This window comes from Bos javanicus, chromosome 21 (genome assembly GCF_032452875.1).
Source record: "Bos javanicus breed banteng chromosome 21, ARS-OSU_banteng_1.0, whole genome shotgun sequence".
Lineage (NCBI taxonomy): Eukaryota > Metazoa > Chordata > Mammalia > Artiodactyla > Bovidae > Bos > Bos javanicus.
In genome coordinates this window covers 38,590,917-38,609,767 of record NC_083888.1, presented here as the reverse complement: position 1 = coordinate 38,609,767, position 18,851 = coordinate 38,590,917, and positions in this window count along the sequence as shown.

Below are 18,851 nucleotides of genomic sequence, written 5' to 3'. Positions count from 1 at the left end.
TCTGTGCCTACTGCATTGGTGGGAAGATTCTTTACCACTGAGGCACCTGGGATGATTATAAAAAAAAAAAATTTGACTTCCAAATGGGGAGTTACAAATGTTGTATGGAAATATTGTGTGGTATCTCAACATTTGTGATTTGGGGAGCAGAATCAATGTGATTAAAATCACAAGCACAATGAATTGCCTGTTTACTTCAGTCAAAGAGAAATAATTGCCTAAAAATAATATGAACTAAGTGAAAACACAATACCCCATATTCTAGTTGGAAATATATAGTAAACATTATTATTTTTATATCTGATAAAATGCCAGCTATGTCAGGATAAGTGGTTTGAATGTATTAAATGTAATGAATGTATTTAAAAAGAAGCTTTTTAGCTGGTTGAGCAGTTTATACTTTGTGAATATAATCAGTGTATTTATTATTTTCAAAATGTATATCAGGAAGGTCCAAAGACCAGAGTGAAGACTTCAGGCAGAACAAATAGAACAAACAGCACTCCTGGCTAAGCCCAATTTGCATAGGGCAGGCCCAGGTGGAGGAAAAAAAAACATATAAAAGGAGGAGCCAAAGCTCTTTCTCTTGGACTCTCTCTCCCGCGTGCATGTGCTCTTTTCTCTCTTTCTCTCTCTCTCTCTCTCCTGCTATCTTCTAAATAAAATAGAGCTGTAACACTGAAAAAAAACAAAAAAACAAAAAAACAAAATGTATATCAGGAGGGCGAGGGATCAACATGGTAGAGTAGGAAGATTCTGAAATTACCTCTTTCCAAAAGCACAAACTTCAATTACCAAAAAAAATTACAACTACTTACAAATTAACCCTTTCTGAGAATGTCCTGAAGTGTAGCAGAAAATATTTTCCACAGCTAAAGATATGAAGAAAAAACCACAATCAGATGGGTAGGAAGGATGGAGATGTGGTCTAGTCAGGACCCACACTCCCAGGTAGGTGACCATAAGCAGGAAGGATATCTCAATTGCTGAGATCCTCCTGGAGAAGTGAGGAGGTTCTCACCTGAACCCCATATTGAGTTGAGAGGCAACAGTTTGAAATGTCCCTGAGTCAGACCCACTTGGTGACTTGGAGAGCCTCTTGGAGAGGGACGAGGGAGCTGGGACTTCCCTTGGGGACTGAGATGCTGGTGGCAGCCTTTTTGTGATCTTATTCTACCCTGCTGACAATGGCACTGGTGGGCACCGTTTTGGAACCCTCCCCATGGCCTATTAGCCCTGGGGGCCTGCCCCACTCACAAGCATACCTGTAGCAGTCACATGTCACTAGGCCTTGCAGCCAGCACTGCTGGAGGGCCTATCCTGCCTACCAGCATGCCCACAGCAACCATATGGGGCAAGACCTTGCAATCAGTTGGTTCAGTGTACCCACAGCAGTCAGCCTCACCAAAATAGAAGGGAGCACACAGCCCATAAAGAAGACAGACACCCCTGGAACATCTGTCTCTGGTGGCCAGAGGGGAGTCTGCTGCTGAGCTCATAGAGCATCTCCTACATAAGCCCACTTCCCAAAGATTTGGAGACATAGGGCCTAATACACACCTAGCATGTAGATATAAATAAAGGATTAGGCAAAATGAGGAGAAAGATAAATATATTTTAAGTTAAAAAAAAAAAGACAATACCTCAGAAAAAGAGCTAAATGAGATGGAGATAAGAAATCTACTTGATAATAAGTTCAAGGCAGTGATTCATAAAGATACATACCAAACTCGGGAGACAAATGGAATGACACAATGAGAACTTTAATAAAGAGTTAGAAATTATAAAAAGAACCAACTAGAGCTAAAGAATCGGAGAAGGCAATGGCACCCCACTCCAGTACTCTTGCCTGGGAAATCCCATGGATGGAGGAGCCTGGTAGGCTGCAGTCACTGGGGTCCCGAAGAGTTGGACACGACTGAGCGACTTCACTTTCAACTTTCACTTTCATGCATTGGAGAGGGAAATGGCAACCCACTCCAGTGTTCTTGCCTGGAGAATCCCAGGGACGGGGGAGCCTGGTGGGCTGCCGTCTCTGGGGTTGCACAGAGTCGGACACGACTGAAATGACTTAGCAGCAGCAGAGCTAAAGAATACAATAACTTAAATGAAAAATATGCCAGAGAGAACCAATGGCAGATTAGAGCAGCCATCCCCATCCTTTTTGGCATCAGGGACCGGTTTTGTGGAAGACAATTTTTCTGCATAAGAGGGGGTGGTGGCGGGGGACAGGGAGGGATGATTTTGGGCTGATTTAAGCACATTAAATTTATTGTGCACTTTATTTCTATTATTACCACTATTTCTATTATTTTATATGTGAAATATAATGAAATAATTGTGTAGCTCACCATCATGCAGAACCAGATCATCAGGCATTATTAGATTCTCATAAGGAGCACACAGCCTAGACCCTTCACAGGGGCAGTTCACACTAGGCCTTGCTCTCCTGTGAGAATCTAATGGGCTTCTCTGCTGGCTCAGACCATAAAGAATTCACCTGCAATATGGGAGGCCTGGGTTTGGAAAATGCCCTGGAGGAGGGCATGGGAACCCACTCCAGTATTCTTGCCTGGAAAATCCCATGATGCTGCCGCTGTTCTGACAGGAGGCAGAGCTCAGGTGGTAACGTGAGTGATGGGGAGTGGCTTTAACTATAGACGAGCTTGCTCCTCTCCTGTGCAGCCTGGTTCCTAATTGGCCATGGGTGGGTACCAGTCCATGGCCTGGGGGTTGGGGAACCTTGGATTAGATAATACAGAACAGACCAGAGATCCGAAGCACAGAGTGGTGGAAATCACCCAGCTGGAATAGCAAAAAGAAAAAAAATTAAATTCGTATGGTTTAAGGGCCCTCTGGGACAACTTCAGCAATTCTATCTCATAGAATCATGTGTTTGTATGACTATTTCTATTTTAATAGAAAAATATAGAAGTATGCTTTTAACTGACATTTCTTTTTTTTTAAGTTATTTTTAAATTTTATTTTATTTTTAAACTTTACATAATTGTATTAGTTTTGCCAAATATCAAAATGAATCCACCACAGGTATACATGTGTTCCCCATCCTGAACCCTCCTCCCTCCTCCCTCCCCATACCATCCCTCTGGGTCGTCCCAGTGCACTAGCCCCAAGCATCCAGTATTGTGCATCGAACCTGGACTGGCAACTCGTTTCATACATAATATTTTACATGTTTCAATGCCATTCTCCCAAATCTTCCCACCCTATCCCTCTCCCACAGAGTCCATAAGACTGTTCTATACATCAGTGTCTCTTTTGCTGTCTTGTACACGGGGTTATTGTTACCATCTTTCTAAATTCCATATATATGCGTTAGTATACTGTATTGGTATTTTTCTTTCTGGCTTACTTCACTCTGTATAATAGGCTCCAGTTTCATCCACCTCATTAGAACTGATTCAAATGTATTCTTTTTAATGGCTGAGTAATACTCCATTGTGTATATGTACCACAGCTTTCTTATCCATTCATCTGCTGATGGACATCTAGGTTGCTTCCATGTCCTGGCTATTATAAACAGTGCTGCGATGAACACTGGGGTACACGTAACTGACATTTCTTAAACATATAGAGTGAATTGATAATTTTCATGGATAGAAAATTACTACTAATAGTTTATATTCCTTCAGTACCTGCACTGTTTTAAATCTTAATATTTATTTAACGTTTGATCCTTGTAACAAACCTATGAGAAATTTAGTATTATTATAATCATACCCATCTTACAGATGAGGAGATTGAGAACCAGCAAAGTTTATTGATTTGCCTAAAGGTACACAGTCAGTAAGTGGTAAAGCCAAGGTTTGAACTTCAGCATTCTAGTTTTATGCTCTTAACTAATTGTAACATTGACATCCAATAATGATTTCTGAAAGCACTACTAAATTATGTAAAATATATTAATGCATACTTATTTATTTACCTTTACTAACAAAAATAGACCTTTTCATGTGGTCAAAGAAAACTTTCTCCTTCGTTTACATCTGTAATTGTAATTACTATTTCTTTACACTTTGTAAAATAAAAAGCTGTAACATCAACCTTTTTTTTTGTTTTAATCTGAGATTGCAACATTCAGTTATTGATTTCCTATTGTGTGTTAGAATATGTCAATACTACTAATCTTTTGCTTTTAATATTAGGGAGCTAATTTCTAATGAATTTCTCTGAACTGAGAAGTACTATGCTCTCGATGAAGTCATAAGTAGTCCATATATATATCTTTTGATTCTTTTAAGAGGACTTAATTTTGTTAGCTTAATCTCACCCAGAATGTATTGCATTTAGAAATCATTGAATCATCTGTTTTACTCAAACAGCTGACATTCAATCACACATTAATATTACTTCACTTCTTATTCAGAGTTTTAAAACTCTATCTCTTTCATTATCTTTCAAAACCTTAAAAGGGATTGACAATTATAATGATGTGTCTTGTGATACAAAGCATAATAAATTGTAAATAAGCCACGAATAGGAATGAAATAAAGGAAAAAAGGCTAAGAAAAAACTCCAGTCAAATAATGTATAATAGTTTCTTCTTTCAGTCAAGGAAATAAATACTTGTTGCAATAGAATCTAACTATTCTAAGACCCTTTAAGGACAATTTCTATTGCAAAATGAGAACATTTGAAGTTCCATTTGAATAAAGCAGCCCTTCTGGCCTATAAAAGTAGATAAGCTTTCAGGATTATTCTTGTGGAAAAGACAAGCCTAATGTGGGGGTTGGGGTTGGGGGGAAGCCCATCAGTAGATACATCTTAGCAAGAAAACAGTTTCCTCAGATCAGATCAGTCGCTCAGTCGTGTCCGACTCTTTGTGACCCCATGAATCGCAGCATGCCAGCCCTCCCTGTCCCTCACCAACTCCCAGAGTTCACTCAGACTCACGTCCATCGAGTTAGTGATGCCATCCAGCCATCTCATCCTCTGTCGTCCCCTTCTCCTCCTGCCCCCAATCCCTCCCAGCATCAGAGTCTTTTCCAATGAGTCAACTCTTCCCATGAGGTGGCCAAAGTACTGGAGTTTCAGCTTTGGCATCATTCCTTCCAAAGAAATCCCAGGGCTGATCTCCTTCAGAATGGACTGGTTGGATCTCCTTGCAGTCCAAGGGACTCTCAAGAGTCTTCTCCAACACCACAGTTCAAAAGCATCAATTCTTGGGCGCTCAGCCTTCTTCACAGTCCAACTCTCACATCCATACATGACCACAGGAAAAACCATAGCCTTGACTAGATGAACCTTTGTTGGAAAAGTAATGTCTCTGCTTTTGAATATGCTATCTAGGTTGGTCATAACTTTTCTTCCAGGGAGTAAGCGTCTTTTAATTTCATGGCTACAGTCACCATCTGCAGTGATTTTGGAGCCCAGAAAAATAAAGTCTGACACTGTTTCCACTGTTTCCCCATCTATTTCCCGTGAAGTGGTGGGACCGGATGCCATGATCTTCGTTTTCTGAATGTTGAGCTTTAAGCCAACGTTTTCACTCTCCACTTTGACTTTCATCAAGAAGCTTTTGAGTTCCTCTTCACTTTCTGCCATAAGGGTGGTGTCATCTGCATATATGAGGTTATTGATATTTCTCCCGGCAATCTTGATTCCAGCTTGTGTTTGTTCCAGTCTGGCGTTTCTCATGATGTACTCTGCATATAAGTTAAATAAACAGGGTGACAATATACAGCCTTGACGAACTCCTTTTCCTATTTGGAACCAGTCTGTTGTTCCATGTCCAGTTCTAACTGTTGCTTCCTGACCTGCATACAAATTTCTCAAGAGGCAGATCAGGTGGTCTGCTATTCCCACCTCTTTCAGAATTTCCCACAGTTTATTGTGATCCATACAGTCAAAGGCTTTGGTGTAGTCAATAAAGCAGAAATAGATGCTTTTCTGGAACTCTCTTGCTTTTTCCATGATCCAGCGGATGTTAGCAATTTGATCTCTGGTTCCTCTGCCTTTTCTAAAACCAGCTTGAACATCAGGAAGTTCACGGTTCACATATTGCTGAAGCCTGGCTTGGAGAATTTTGAGCATGACTTTACTAGCGTGTGAGATGAGTGCAATTGTGCGGTAGTTTGAGCATTCTTTGGCATTGCCTTTCTTTGGGATTGGAATGAAAACTGCCCTTTTCCAGTCCTGTGGCCACTGCTGAGTTTTCCAAATTTGCTGGCATATTGAGTGCAGCACTTTCACAGCATCATCTTTCAGGATTTGGAATAGCTCAACTGGAATTCCATCACCTCCACTAGCTTTGTTCGTAGTGATGCTTTCTAAGGCCCACTTGACTTCACATTCCAGGACGTCTGGCTCTAGGTCAGTGATCACACCATCGTGATTATCTGGGTCGTGAAGATCTTTTTTGTATAGTTCTTCTGTGTATTCTTGCCATCTCTTCTTAATATCTTCTGCTTCTGTTAGGTCCATACCATTTCTGTCCTTTATCGAGCCCATCTTTGCATGAAATGTTCCTTTGGTATCTCTGATTTTCTTAAAGAGATTCCTAGTCTTTCCCATTCTGTTGTTTTCCTCTATTTCTTTGCATTGATCACTGAAGAAGGCTTTCTTATCTCGTCTTGCTATTCTTTGGAACTCTGCATTCAGATGTTTATATCTGTCCTTTTCTCCTTTGCTTTTCGCTTCTCTTCTTTTCACAGCTATTTGTAAGGCCTCCCCAGACAGCCATTTTGCTTTTTTGCATTTCTTTTCTATGGGAATGGTCTTGATCCCTGTCTCCTGTACAATGTCACAAACCTCCTTCCATAGCTCATCAGGCACTCTATCTATCAGATCTAGGCCCTTAAATCTATTTCTCACTTCCACTGTATAATCATAAGGGATTTGATTTAGGTCATACCTGAATGGTCTAGTGGTTTAATGCTGGGCAAGTAGGTATGTGTTCCTGATATAATGGCTATATTTCTGTAAACACTGACTCTCAGAGGGTCACACTGATATATGGTTAGATGAGAAATTAAACAAATTCCAGTGATTTTGTATTGAAATCTATGCTTTAAAAATGAAAAAGTTTTGATTTGATCAATCTGAAACTTAAGTTAAATCATTTTAGCCTTACCCAAACTTATTCAGAATATATATGAAATTATATCATGGAAATTTGATAATTTGGAGCTAAATTTTGCTTTTTAGAGCTGTATATAGCTTTTCTGAACTCTAGAAATCATATTGCTCAGTGTTTTTGTGAGTAGTAAAGTGAGTTTTTTAGGAAGTAGTGCATATCAGTTAGAAGGCTTTGTGAAGCCAGTGATTGAAAAACTGACTTAGGACAGTTTAAAAGTAAGAAAATTTATTATCTTCTAGGATGACATCAAGGTGTATTGATTCATCAACTCAACCTTGCCAGCAAGGGTCCAAATTCTTTTAGCCTCTACCCTGCTGCCTACGACGCCAGCTTTATACACCCCTGGTTTCCTTAATGATCTTGAGATGGATGCTGTAAGCGTTTATGTTTTGTCGTGTGTGTGTGTGTGTGTGTGTGTTTTTGAGAGAGAGAGAGAGAGTAAGATGGATAGAGAGAGAGGCTTTTTATGTGAACACGTGAATTAAGTTGGAATTATTTAAGAAAGAACTAAGATAAGATCCCACATGCCACACAACATGGCTGAGAAAAGAAAAAGAACAGAAAGGAAGAAAGGATGCTGGGCGATCACCAGCGTCCAGTACAGGGAAGCAATGTAAGAAAGCAAAGCCATGTGGCTGTGTTTCATGATATTTGTAGGTAGCACATTCTATTATAATTTGACGCTACTGGACTAACACTGTTGTGTACAGTATTGAAAGCCATACTGAAAAAAAATATTAAACATTCCCTCTTTGTTGGAAACATTTTTTGGAATTCAGTGGTAGCCTCTTAATACTTAAGTCTAAATTCTCAATTATACAGATGCAAAGTGGAATTTTGAAAAATGCAATGTGATTTTATATTAGTAAATTTATGAGCCTTATAGTATATTGCAGAGATTGCTACTTACTCTCACAAACTTGAGTTGGTTATGATTGCTCAGAATAAAGACTGCTTGGCAACCTCCCCAGCAGCTGCTGCTGCTAAGTCGCTTCAGTAGTGTCCGACTCTGTGCGACCCCATAGACGGCAGCCCACCAGGCTCCCCCGTCCCCAGGATTCTCCAGGCAAGAACACTGGAGTGGGTTGCCATTTCCTTCTCCAATACATGAAAGTGAAAAGTGAAAATAAAGTCGCTCAGTCGTGTCCGACCCCAGCAGCTAGGTGGAGCCATATGATCAAGGTCGTCCACTGGGATGTGCGCAGAAGTGATGTGTGCGGCTTTCAGTTTATGCTTTTAAAGGGCAAGTGTAACACTTTATGGATGGTAGAAACAACAAGAAGGAATCTGGATACCTGGTGACTTTAAACAGAAGATCTAAACATATCTAGCTGTATTGTTTACAAGATATAAACGTATCTAGGTGCATCAGCCTAGATATGTATGTCTAGCTTGTAGAGGTCACTTTTAATTTAGGCTGAACCTATATCCCAATACCATAAACTATCTAGAAGTAAGGTGTGGCTCCTTGAGACTGGAAACTGAATTACAATCCTCCTGGGTACATTATGAAATACCTTGTTTGGTTTTAAATATTTTTAGGAGGGAGTAGCATCATATGGAACTCCCGATATTTTTATTTTGATATTGTAGTTCTTTATGCACACAGCAGAGTTAACTGTTTTAAATGAATTTACTCATTTTAAGCAATTAACATCCAATCACTTTGCTTAAAATAATCAAACCATTTGTGTGTATGTGTGTGTGTGTGTGTATATATATACACACAGCATACATCTCCACTGTTTACTGTCTCAAAGCATTTTAACAAGCTATTGTGCTGGCAGAATTAATTAGATCTGAAAACTGGTGTAATAAAAACAATAAAAGCTATAAGAATGCATTAAAATAGAATACCAAAATAATAGAAACTACGGTTTTTTAAAGTTGTATTTGACTAGTCAAATGTTCCTTAATAACTAGATGCATCAGAATACATTGTTCATTATAATATTAAAAGGAACGCAATAAAATGAAAATTGAGGCAATAGAGAATTCAGTATGCATAATTATTTTAAATTTAAAATCTTCCCCATAATGAACATAGCTAAAAACATAAAAGACAAATGATAGAGAAATTAGAAGCAATTATCAAAGGAATTCTCAGCAGAAATTTTTGATTTAAATTAAAGCCTGTGATTAAAAATCTTCTGCCTCTTTGTCCTTCTCCACTTTTCCCACAATCCACCACGGCTGCAGCACCTTGCAACTTAATTTCTTTTCCTCCAAGACAGTCTTGCTATGCTTGATCCATAGAAAGAATGTACATACCAACCTCAGCTCTTTCTGGTTTTTATTCTTACATGCACTAATGCTTACACTTCTACCTGCACTAACATTTAAAAGAACAAAGATGAAAATGCTATTGTACAAAGGACATGAAAATGGAATTATTTTCACCAACAAATTTTGTTACTTTTGTAAGTGAAAATGGGGAACCTTTTCAATTTTATTTTTTTTAGGTTTGAAATGTAGTACAGTGTATTTTGGTGACTGGGGCTGAATTCCAAGTATTTAGGTGTCTTAAACGTGGAAAAGATTATCGTGCATCATCTCCAGATATGATTCATTTATTCATTCAGTCGAAAATGGTTTTGAGCATATGCTCAGGGAGTGTTCCAGGTGCTGGAGACACAACATCGAACAAAATAACTTGTTCTTATTATGTTTACATTCTGGTGATTGAATTAATACACCATAAAATAAGTATGAGGCAATTCAAGAAAGTTCTATTTTTTGATGAATCTATTTTAGTTCTTTGCGAATATATGATTCTTTTAAAATTGTGCTCTTTTGTTACTAAAATGTGTTCCTTTGTTCAGTTCAGTTCAGTTCAGTCACTCAGTCATGTCTGATTTTTTGTGACCCCATGGACTGCAGCATGCCAGGCCTCCCTGTCCATCACCAGCTCCCAGAGTTTACTCAAACTCATGTCCATAGAGTTGGTGATGCCATCCAACCATTTCATTCTCTGTCTTCCCCTTCTATTCCCACCTTCAATCTTTCCCAGCATCAGGGTCTTTTCCAATGAGTCAGTTCTTCACATCAGTTGGCCAAAGTATTGGAGTGTCAACTTCAGCATCAGTCCTTCCAATGAATATTCAGGACTAATTTTCTTTAGGATGGACTGGTTGGATTTCCTGGCAGTTGAAGGGACTCTCAAGAGTCTTCTCTAACACCACAGTCCAAAAGCCTCAATTCTTTGGTGTTCAGCTTTCTTTATGGTCCAGCTCTCACATCCATACATGATTATTGGAAAAACTATAGCTTTGACCAGATGGACCTCTGCTTTTTAATATGCTGTCTCGGTTGGTCATAGTTTTTCTTTCAAGAACAAGCGTCTTTTAATTTCATGGCTGCAGGCACCATCTGGAGTGATTTTGGAGACCCCCAAAATAAAGTCTCTCATTGTTTTCATTGTCTCCCCATCTGTTTGCCATGAAGTGATGGGACCGGATGCCATGATCTTTGTTTTCTGAATGTTGAGTTTTAAGCCAACTTTTTCACTCTCCTCTTTTTCACTTTTATTGGCTCTTTAGTTCTTCTTAGTTCTTCTTTGCTTTCTGCCATAAGGGTGGTGCCATGTGTGTATCTGAGGTTATTGATATTTCCCCTGGCAATCTTGATTCCAGATTGTGATTCAATTAGTCCAGCATTTCTCATGATGTACTCTGCATATAAGTTAAATAAGCAGGGTGACAATATACAGCTTTGATGTACTCCTTTCCCAATTTGGAACCAGTCTATTTTTCCATGTCCAGTTCTAACTGTTGCTTCTTGACCTGCATACAGACTTCTCAGGAGGCAGTTCAGGTGGTCTGGTATTCCCATCTCTTGAAGAATTTTCCAGTTTGTTGGGATCTACACAGCCAAAGGCTTTGGCATAGTCAATAAAGCAAAGTAGATATTTTTCTGGTATTCTCTTGCTTTTTCAATGATCCAGTGGATGTTGGCAATTTGATCTCTGGTTCCTCTGGCGTTTCTAAAACCAGCTTGAACATCTGGAAGTTCATGGTTCATGTATTGTTGAAGCCTGGCTTGGAGAATTTTGAGTATTACTTTGCTAATATGTGAGATGAGTGCAATTGTGTGGTAGTTTGAGCATTCTTTGGCATTGCCTATATGTTCCTTTGTGTGTATACTTAAATTACATATTGGCTAATACATATTGATACCATTTATTTGCTCAGTATATCCTTTGTCATTTTTCAAAAGTCACTGGTAATAAGCTATTTTAAAATAGTAATTAAAAATCCTTCGTCTAATATATTTGTTCACCCCTTTTGAACTTCATAAGGTCCAAAATGACCAACTCACATGAAAAAGTGGAGAAAGTTTAAGTGGTTTTAAAAGTTGAAATCATTAGTTGGATTTTGTTGAAGAGTGGTGTTAATTTTATTTGGAATTCTGCATTCTTATATTTGCATAATGTGGTGCCTACTTTAGAGGAACATATCAGATAATTTCCCAATGTAATATAATATCTGACACATACCAAAAAATCTATATAATATATAGTCAGGAAGGTAACCATAACAATAAAGAAACAAGAATGTAGCACCCTACTTAAAAACTAGATTATAATTAATATTGTTTTTTGGTAATATTTTATAGGAAAAATAATCTTTTTTGAATTTTTTTGGGTTAATGTCTACCTTCTTATATTTTAACTATTAACTATACAATATTATGAGTGTTATCTTAAGAAATATTTATTTTCTCCTTTTTTAAATACTAAAGATAAGCTTTATTTTGAAATAATTCCATATGGCAAGACCAGTATAAAGAACCTTTTGTCTGACCATTCGAAACTGAGTTATGATATGATACCTCATCATTCTCAAATGTTTATTGTGTAATCTCTACAAACACATTCTCCTACATAACCACAATACAGTAATCAATGTCAGAATATTGACATTAAAACATCACTACCGTTTAATCTGTAGTTCCAATTAACTGTTTATCACTGCCAGTAATAGTCAATCCAAGATCATGCATTTCCTTTAGCTGTCATTTTAAAAAATTTCAGAGCAGCTTTAAATTCAAAGCAAAACTAAGTGATAATATAGAGTTCTCATATATTTACTCCCTGCCCTCACACACTTAGACTTACAGGTTCCTCTTTAGCAACAACCCACACCAGGTTGGTTGTTGTTTAGCTGCTAAGTTGTGTCCGATTCTTTGAGACCTCACAGACTGTAGCCCACCAGATTCCTCTGTCCATAGGATTTCCCAGGCAAGAATACTGAAGTGGCTGCCTTTTCCTTTTCCAGGGAATCTTCCCAACCCAGGGATCGAACCCACATCTTCTGCATTGGCAGGCGGATTCGTTAATGCTGAGCCATCTGGCAGGCCCACACCAACCAGATTAGTACATTTGTTATCATTGATAAATCCATACTGGCATATCATTACCATTCAGAGCCCATTAGCATTGTACATCCTGTGGTTTTTAACAAATATATAACATGTATCACCACAGTATCCTATGGAAAAGTTTCACTGCCCTGACAATCCTGTGTGCTCTGCCTGTCTCTCCAACTAGCCCCTGGTAGTCATTGACATTTTCACCGTCTCTGGGGTTTTGCCTTTTTCAGAATGCTGTTTGTTATACTTGGAATCATAACAGTGTGTAGCCCTTTCAGATTGGCTTCTTTTACATAGAAAAAATGCATGAAACTTTCCTCCATGTATTTTCATGGCTTGATAGCTCATTTCTTTTCAGCACTGAATAATATTTAATTGTCTGGATACAGTACCTCAATTTATTATCCATTCATCTATTGAAGGACATTTTGGTTACTTCTGAGTTTTGGCAATTATCAGTAAAGCTGCTATCAACATCCATGTGCAGGTTTTTGCATGCACAAAGTTTTTCAGCTCCTTTGGGTAAATACCATGCTGGATGGTAAGAGTATATTTAGTTTTGTAAGAAACTGCCAAGCTGTCTTCCAAAGTGGCTGTATTCTCATCAGCAATGAATGAGAATTTCTGTTGTATCACAACCTCATCAGCGTTTGGTGGTGTCCTGTGTTTTGGATTTTGGTATAAGTGTGTAGTGGTATTCCACTGTTGTTTTAATTTGCAATTACTAAATGATATATGATGTTGAATGTCTTTTAATATGCTTATTTACCATCTGTGTATATTATTTGGTGAGCTGTTTGCTTAGGTCTTTAGTCCATTTTTTAATGGAGTTGTTCATTTGTTTATTGTTGAGTTAAAAGAGTTCTTTGTGTACTTGGATAACAGAACTTTATAAGATCTGTCTTTTGAAAATACTTTCTCCCAGTCTGTGGGTTGCCTTTCATTTTCTTGGTAGTCTTTCACAGAGCAAATTTTTTTTTTAAATGTTATTTAAGTATTATAAAATTTTTATTGATGTATAATTAACATAAAACATTATATTTGTTTCAGAGGTATAACATAATGATTCAATATTTATATGTATTGTGAAATAATCACCATATAAGTCTAGTTAATATCCTTAACCAAACATAGTTACCAAATTATTTTTCTTGTGTTAAGAACTTTTATCTCCTGTTATTTAGTTCTTTGATATATTTCATCAGAACTTTGCAGTTTTCCTCATAGAGGTCTTCTGCATATTTTCTTCAATTTTCTTTTTTATTTATTTTGGGCTGTGCTGGGTCTTCGTTGCTACACACTCTCTAGTGGCGGTGCGTGGGCTTTTCGTTAGGTGGCTTCTCTTGTTGCAGAGCGCAGGCTCTCGGTGTGCAGCCTTCAGTGGTTGTGGCTCTCGGCTCTAGCGTGCAGGCTCAGCGGTTGTGGTACACTGGCTTAGCTGCTCTGCGGCATGTCGGATCTTCCCGGACCACCTGTATCTCCTGCACTGGCAGGCAGATTCTTTACTACTGAGCCACGAGGGAAGCCCCTTCATATTTTCTAAGATTTATATATTTAAGTGTTTTATTTTGAGGGTGCTAATATAAATGATAATATGTGTTTTTTCCATTTAGTCATTTAATGGTTCAGAGTAAAATTAGTAGTATTACTGTTTTATTGTGTGTTGAAGTCATGTTGCCTCAGTGAAGCAATTACATTCCTAGCATATAGATTTTAGTTTCTAGTGATCATTTCTGACTAAAAGATGAAAATGAGACTGTCCATACCCTTATTTTCTACACTGTGATTTACTGGAACTCACTTTATATGATGTTGACCCTTCTACATTATTCTGCATTTCTCAATTGTTTTTCACAATTCATCACTGAGTCATTTTATCTCATATTATGATAGAATGCTTCTGTCTTTAAAATATATGTATATATATATTTCAACAATATATATACATATATATTTTTTTCTCAGATTATTTTCCGTTATAGGTTAGGTAATGTGTTTTGAATTTCAATTTTACTTGTTCATTGATGATATCACTTTTTTTATCTTCTGTTTAACCGAAAGAGCCCCTGAGTCTTCCCTTGACATTACGGACTTTCTTCACATTTTGAAATTTTCAGGCCGGTTGTTTAGTAGAATGTCTCTTTGTCTGATATTTTTTCATGATTAGATTCAGGTTGTGCATTTTGGGCAGCTAGTTCTCAGAGTGATATTGTGTTCCTCTCATTTCATACTACCAAGTGGTACATGGTTTCCATTTGTCCCCTTACTGAAGACGTTAACTTTGATCCTCTTGGTAAGCAGGTGCCTGAGACGTTTCTTCACTGTAATTTTACTCTCTATCCTTTTATATATTTTCAGGGAGACATTTAGATACTACACAAGTTTCCCATTTCCCATTAAAGTGTCACTGAATTTACTTTTCTAATTATCAGCTACTGTGTAACAAATCACTCCAGAACACAGTGATTTAAAATACCTATTTTATCTTTTGCATATCTGTAGGAGGATTGGGATATGTTAGCCCATTCTTGCTTGGGCCTCTCATAAGACTGGAGTCAAATAGCAGTTGGCCTGAAGTGACATGAATGCTTGCCTGGGCTGGATGTACAAGTTGCTCACCCACCCACTCAACATATCTGGGAGTTGAGTCTGGAGGTTAGCTGGATGATCAGCTGTGGCTGCAAAACAGAGTCCTCCAGCCATGGCCTCTTCATGTAATTTGGGTTTCTCATATCATGGTAACTGAGTTCTGAGAGTGAGAGCAAGAAGGGCAGGGGAGGAAGGAAGGAACATACACAAACATAGAATACATAGTTATGCACACACACATTTATCATTGATAGTTTGTGTTCTGCACTGATAGGGGTATTTCCACAATGTAAAAACGCTCAGGGCTCTTTTTATGGCACCATTGTTTCATTACCATATCATCAAATCCATTTCTACTTTCTATCCCCTACCTCTTTCCACCCCTTCCCACCAACTTCCTGCTTTGAATATTGAACAACCTCCTATCACTAATATTTCCTTTTTCTCGCCAAAAATAACATTCTCCTTCTGGCTAGACTCCAGCCAGAGCCACTGCCAAGCCACTTCCCCCTCTACACATGCCTTCTTCCCACTCAAGTGATCTGACGGCCTGAAACTGGGACATACAGGTACTGCTCTTACTTAGCCTCATCTATTGGCTTTCGTAGAGAATCATTCAAAGAGAAAGGGAAAATATAAGAAGAAACCTTTCTTTATTTTTCAGTTGAGCCAATTATTTTCTACATGTCGATTTTAAAATTATTTAGTAAATAAGGCATATTGATAATGGGAGAGATTGACATAGAGACTTTGAAAGTCTTCAAAAGTAACTTGGAGGCTATTAGAAAAGTAGAAAAGGTAGCATCTGAAAAGTGAAAATTGTCATTTAAGAAAGAAAGGAACAAAGATTTCTATTGTCAGAAAGGAGCAAATATTTCTGTTTTCTTATTTTAGGGTGCTTTCCCCCCTATAATTGTATAATCTTTATCTTATACCAAACCCTCAAATTAGGAGAGTGATTTTTAACTTATTGAAACACTCAATAACATTTTCCAACTAATGTCTATGAATGGTGTTACTGGATAAGTATTATCATGTTTAAGCACTACTTAGAATGACTATTGAAAAAAGAAATATGGTGAATGCCATTGCTATTAATGTTCTTATGTTTACTTTTTATTTAAATGTAATTGCATATGATATTGGATGCATTAAAAATATATAGCCTATTGATTTGAGACTCATATATATTGCAATATGATTAGCACCATAGTATTAGCTAACACTTCTGTCATGTCACATATTTATCATTTCTATTTGTGGTGGGAATAACTAAGATACAATCTCTTAGAAAATTTGAAGTTTATAATACAATATTGCTGACTATGGGCTTCCTGAGTGGCTCAGTGTTAAAGAATCTACCTGCAATGCAGAAGACACAGGAGATGAGGGTTCAATCCCTGGGTCACGAAGATCTTCTGGAGGAGGGCATGGCAACCCACTCTGGTATTCTTGCCTGAAAAATCCCAAGGACCGAGGAGCCTGATGAGCTATAGTCCATAGGGTCTCAAAGAGTCAGACATGACTGAAGCGACTGAGCATGGTATGGCATGGCCTTCTTGACTATAATCATAATGCTATGCTGTTGATCTCCAACATTTATCTTCTGTTTTCAAGTCTGTGCCCTTAGACAACAGCTCCTGAATTCCCCCACCCTCCTAGTATTATACTCTCTGTTTTTATGAGTTTGGTTTATTTGAATTCCACATATAAGTGATGTCATACAGTATTTGCTTTTTTCTATCTACATTATATCACTTAACATAAGGTCTTTAAGGTCCATTCATGTTGTTGCAACTAGCGGCATTTCCTTCTTTCTCATGGCTGAATAATATTTTATATATATATACATATATATATCTCAACTCCTTTATCCATTAATCTGTTGACAGGTGGTTTCCATATCTTGACTATTGTGAATAATGCGGCAGTAAACCTGGGAATGCGTGTATCTCTTCATTATCCTATTTTCACTTTCTTCTGGATATATACCCAATATTGGATGGTAGTTCTATTTTTAACTTTTTGATGAATCTCCATACTGTTTTCATAGTGGTTGCTCCAATTTAAATTCCCGGTACCAGTATACGAGGGCTCCCTTATCTCTACATCCTTGCTGATACTTTTTAGTCTCTTGTTTTTGAGATGATAGCCATTTGTATACACAGTGTGCAAAATATTTTCTCCTATTCTGTAGGTTGCCTTTTCATTTTTAGTTTAATGTAGCCCCTCTTGTTCATTTTTGCTTTTTTACATTGGAGTGTAGTTTCTTTACAATGTTGTATTAGTTTCTGTTATACAACAACATGAATCAGGTATATACATACATCTATCCCCTTCCTCTTAAGCCTCCTCACCTCCCACCCTACCTCTCCAGGCCATCACAGATCACTGAGCTGAGCTCCTTAATCTATAAAGCATCTTCCTACCAGCTATCTATTGTACACATGGCAGTGGATATATGTCAGTGCTAATCTCTCAATTCATCCCACCCTCTCCTTCCCAAAACTGTGTCCACACATCCATTCTCTATGTCATTTCTGTACTTTTTAGTCTTTCTACCAAAAGTTGCAAAAGAATGAAGCAGGAAATTAGTCATTCATGAGAGAAATGTAAATAAGTAACTTTAATATATCTTACAAATACTAAAAACAGATATTTATAGACTAAACTTATAGTAGATACTGTTAGTGCTCCCCCTACATTTCATCAAGACTTACTACTAGATGAGTGCATGCTAAGTCTTTTCACTCATGTCCGATTCTTTGCGACACTTATGGATTGTAGCCCACCAGGCTCCTCTGTCCTCGGGGATTCTTCAGGCAAGAATACTGGAGTGGGTCGCCATGCCCTCCTCCAGGAGATCTTCCCGACCCAGGGATCAAACCCACATCTCTTATGTCTCCTGCATTGGCAGGTGGGTTCTTTACCACTAGCGCCACCTGGGAAGCACTTGCTATTCTATGGCCATTATCAAAAATCTAAACACACTAAATACTGGAGATGTTGAGTGAAGGGAACACTCTTGCACTGTTGGTAGGAAGGTAAATTCATAAAACCACTATGGTGAACTGCATGGAGGTTTCTTAGAAAACTAAAAATAAAAGCACCATATGACCCAGCAATTCCACTACTGGCCATATAACCTGAGAAAATTATAATTCAAAAAGACACATGTACTTCAGTGTTCATTGCAGCACTGTTTATAATAGCCAGGACATGGAATCAACCTAAATGTCCATTGACAGATGAATAGATAAAGACAATTTGGTGGATATATACAGTAGAATATTACTCAGACATAAAAAGGAATGAAGTTAGGTTACTTGTAGTGATGTGGATGAACCTAGAATTTTCCCAACCCAGGGACTGAACCCTCAGTATATTCTAATTGCTTTTAAATGGTATCAAGTTTTCCTCCTGGTTTATTTAATTTTCAAGCTTTTTGCATTGAATACTAAGTTAATTTGTTTGTAATATTCATTGTTTTATTGATTAAAAAAACTTGAATGCTGTCCTCTCTCAATTTTGTACATACAAATGGAGGCACCTAAAACATATTACTATTCTACATTGTTATTTAGGAAGAACTAATTCTGTGTTTCTGGCATGCTTGGGATTGTCAACAATTCTGTATACAGAAAGGTTATTTTAGAATTCCATCCTGAATTCAGATTTTAGAAGAACCAGTTCATCAAGTAAAAGTCACAAAAGACATTTCAAGAAGAAAAGAAAAAAATCCACACAATTACCAGAATTACCAAAGTTTTATTAGGTTGTTCATGGTATAGTA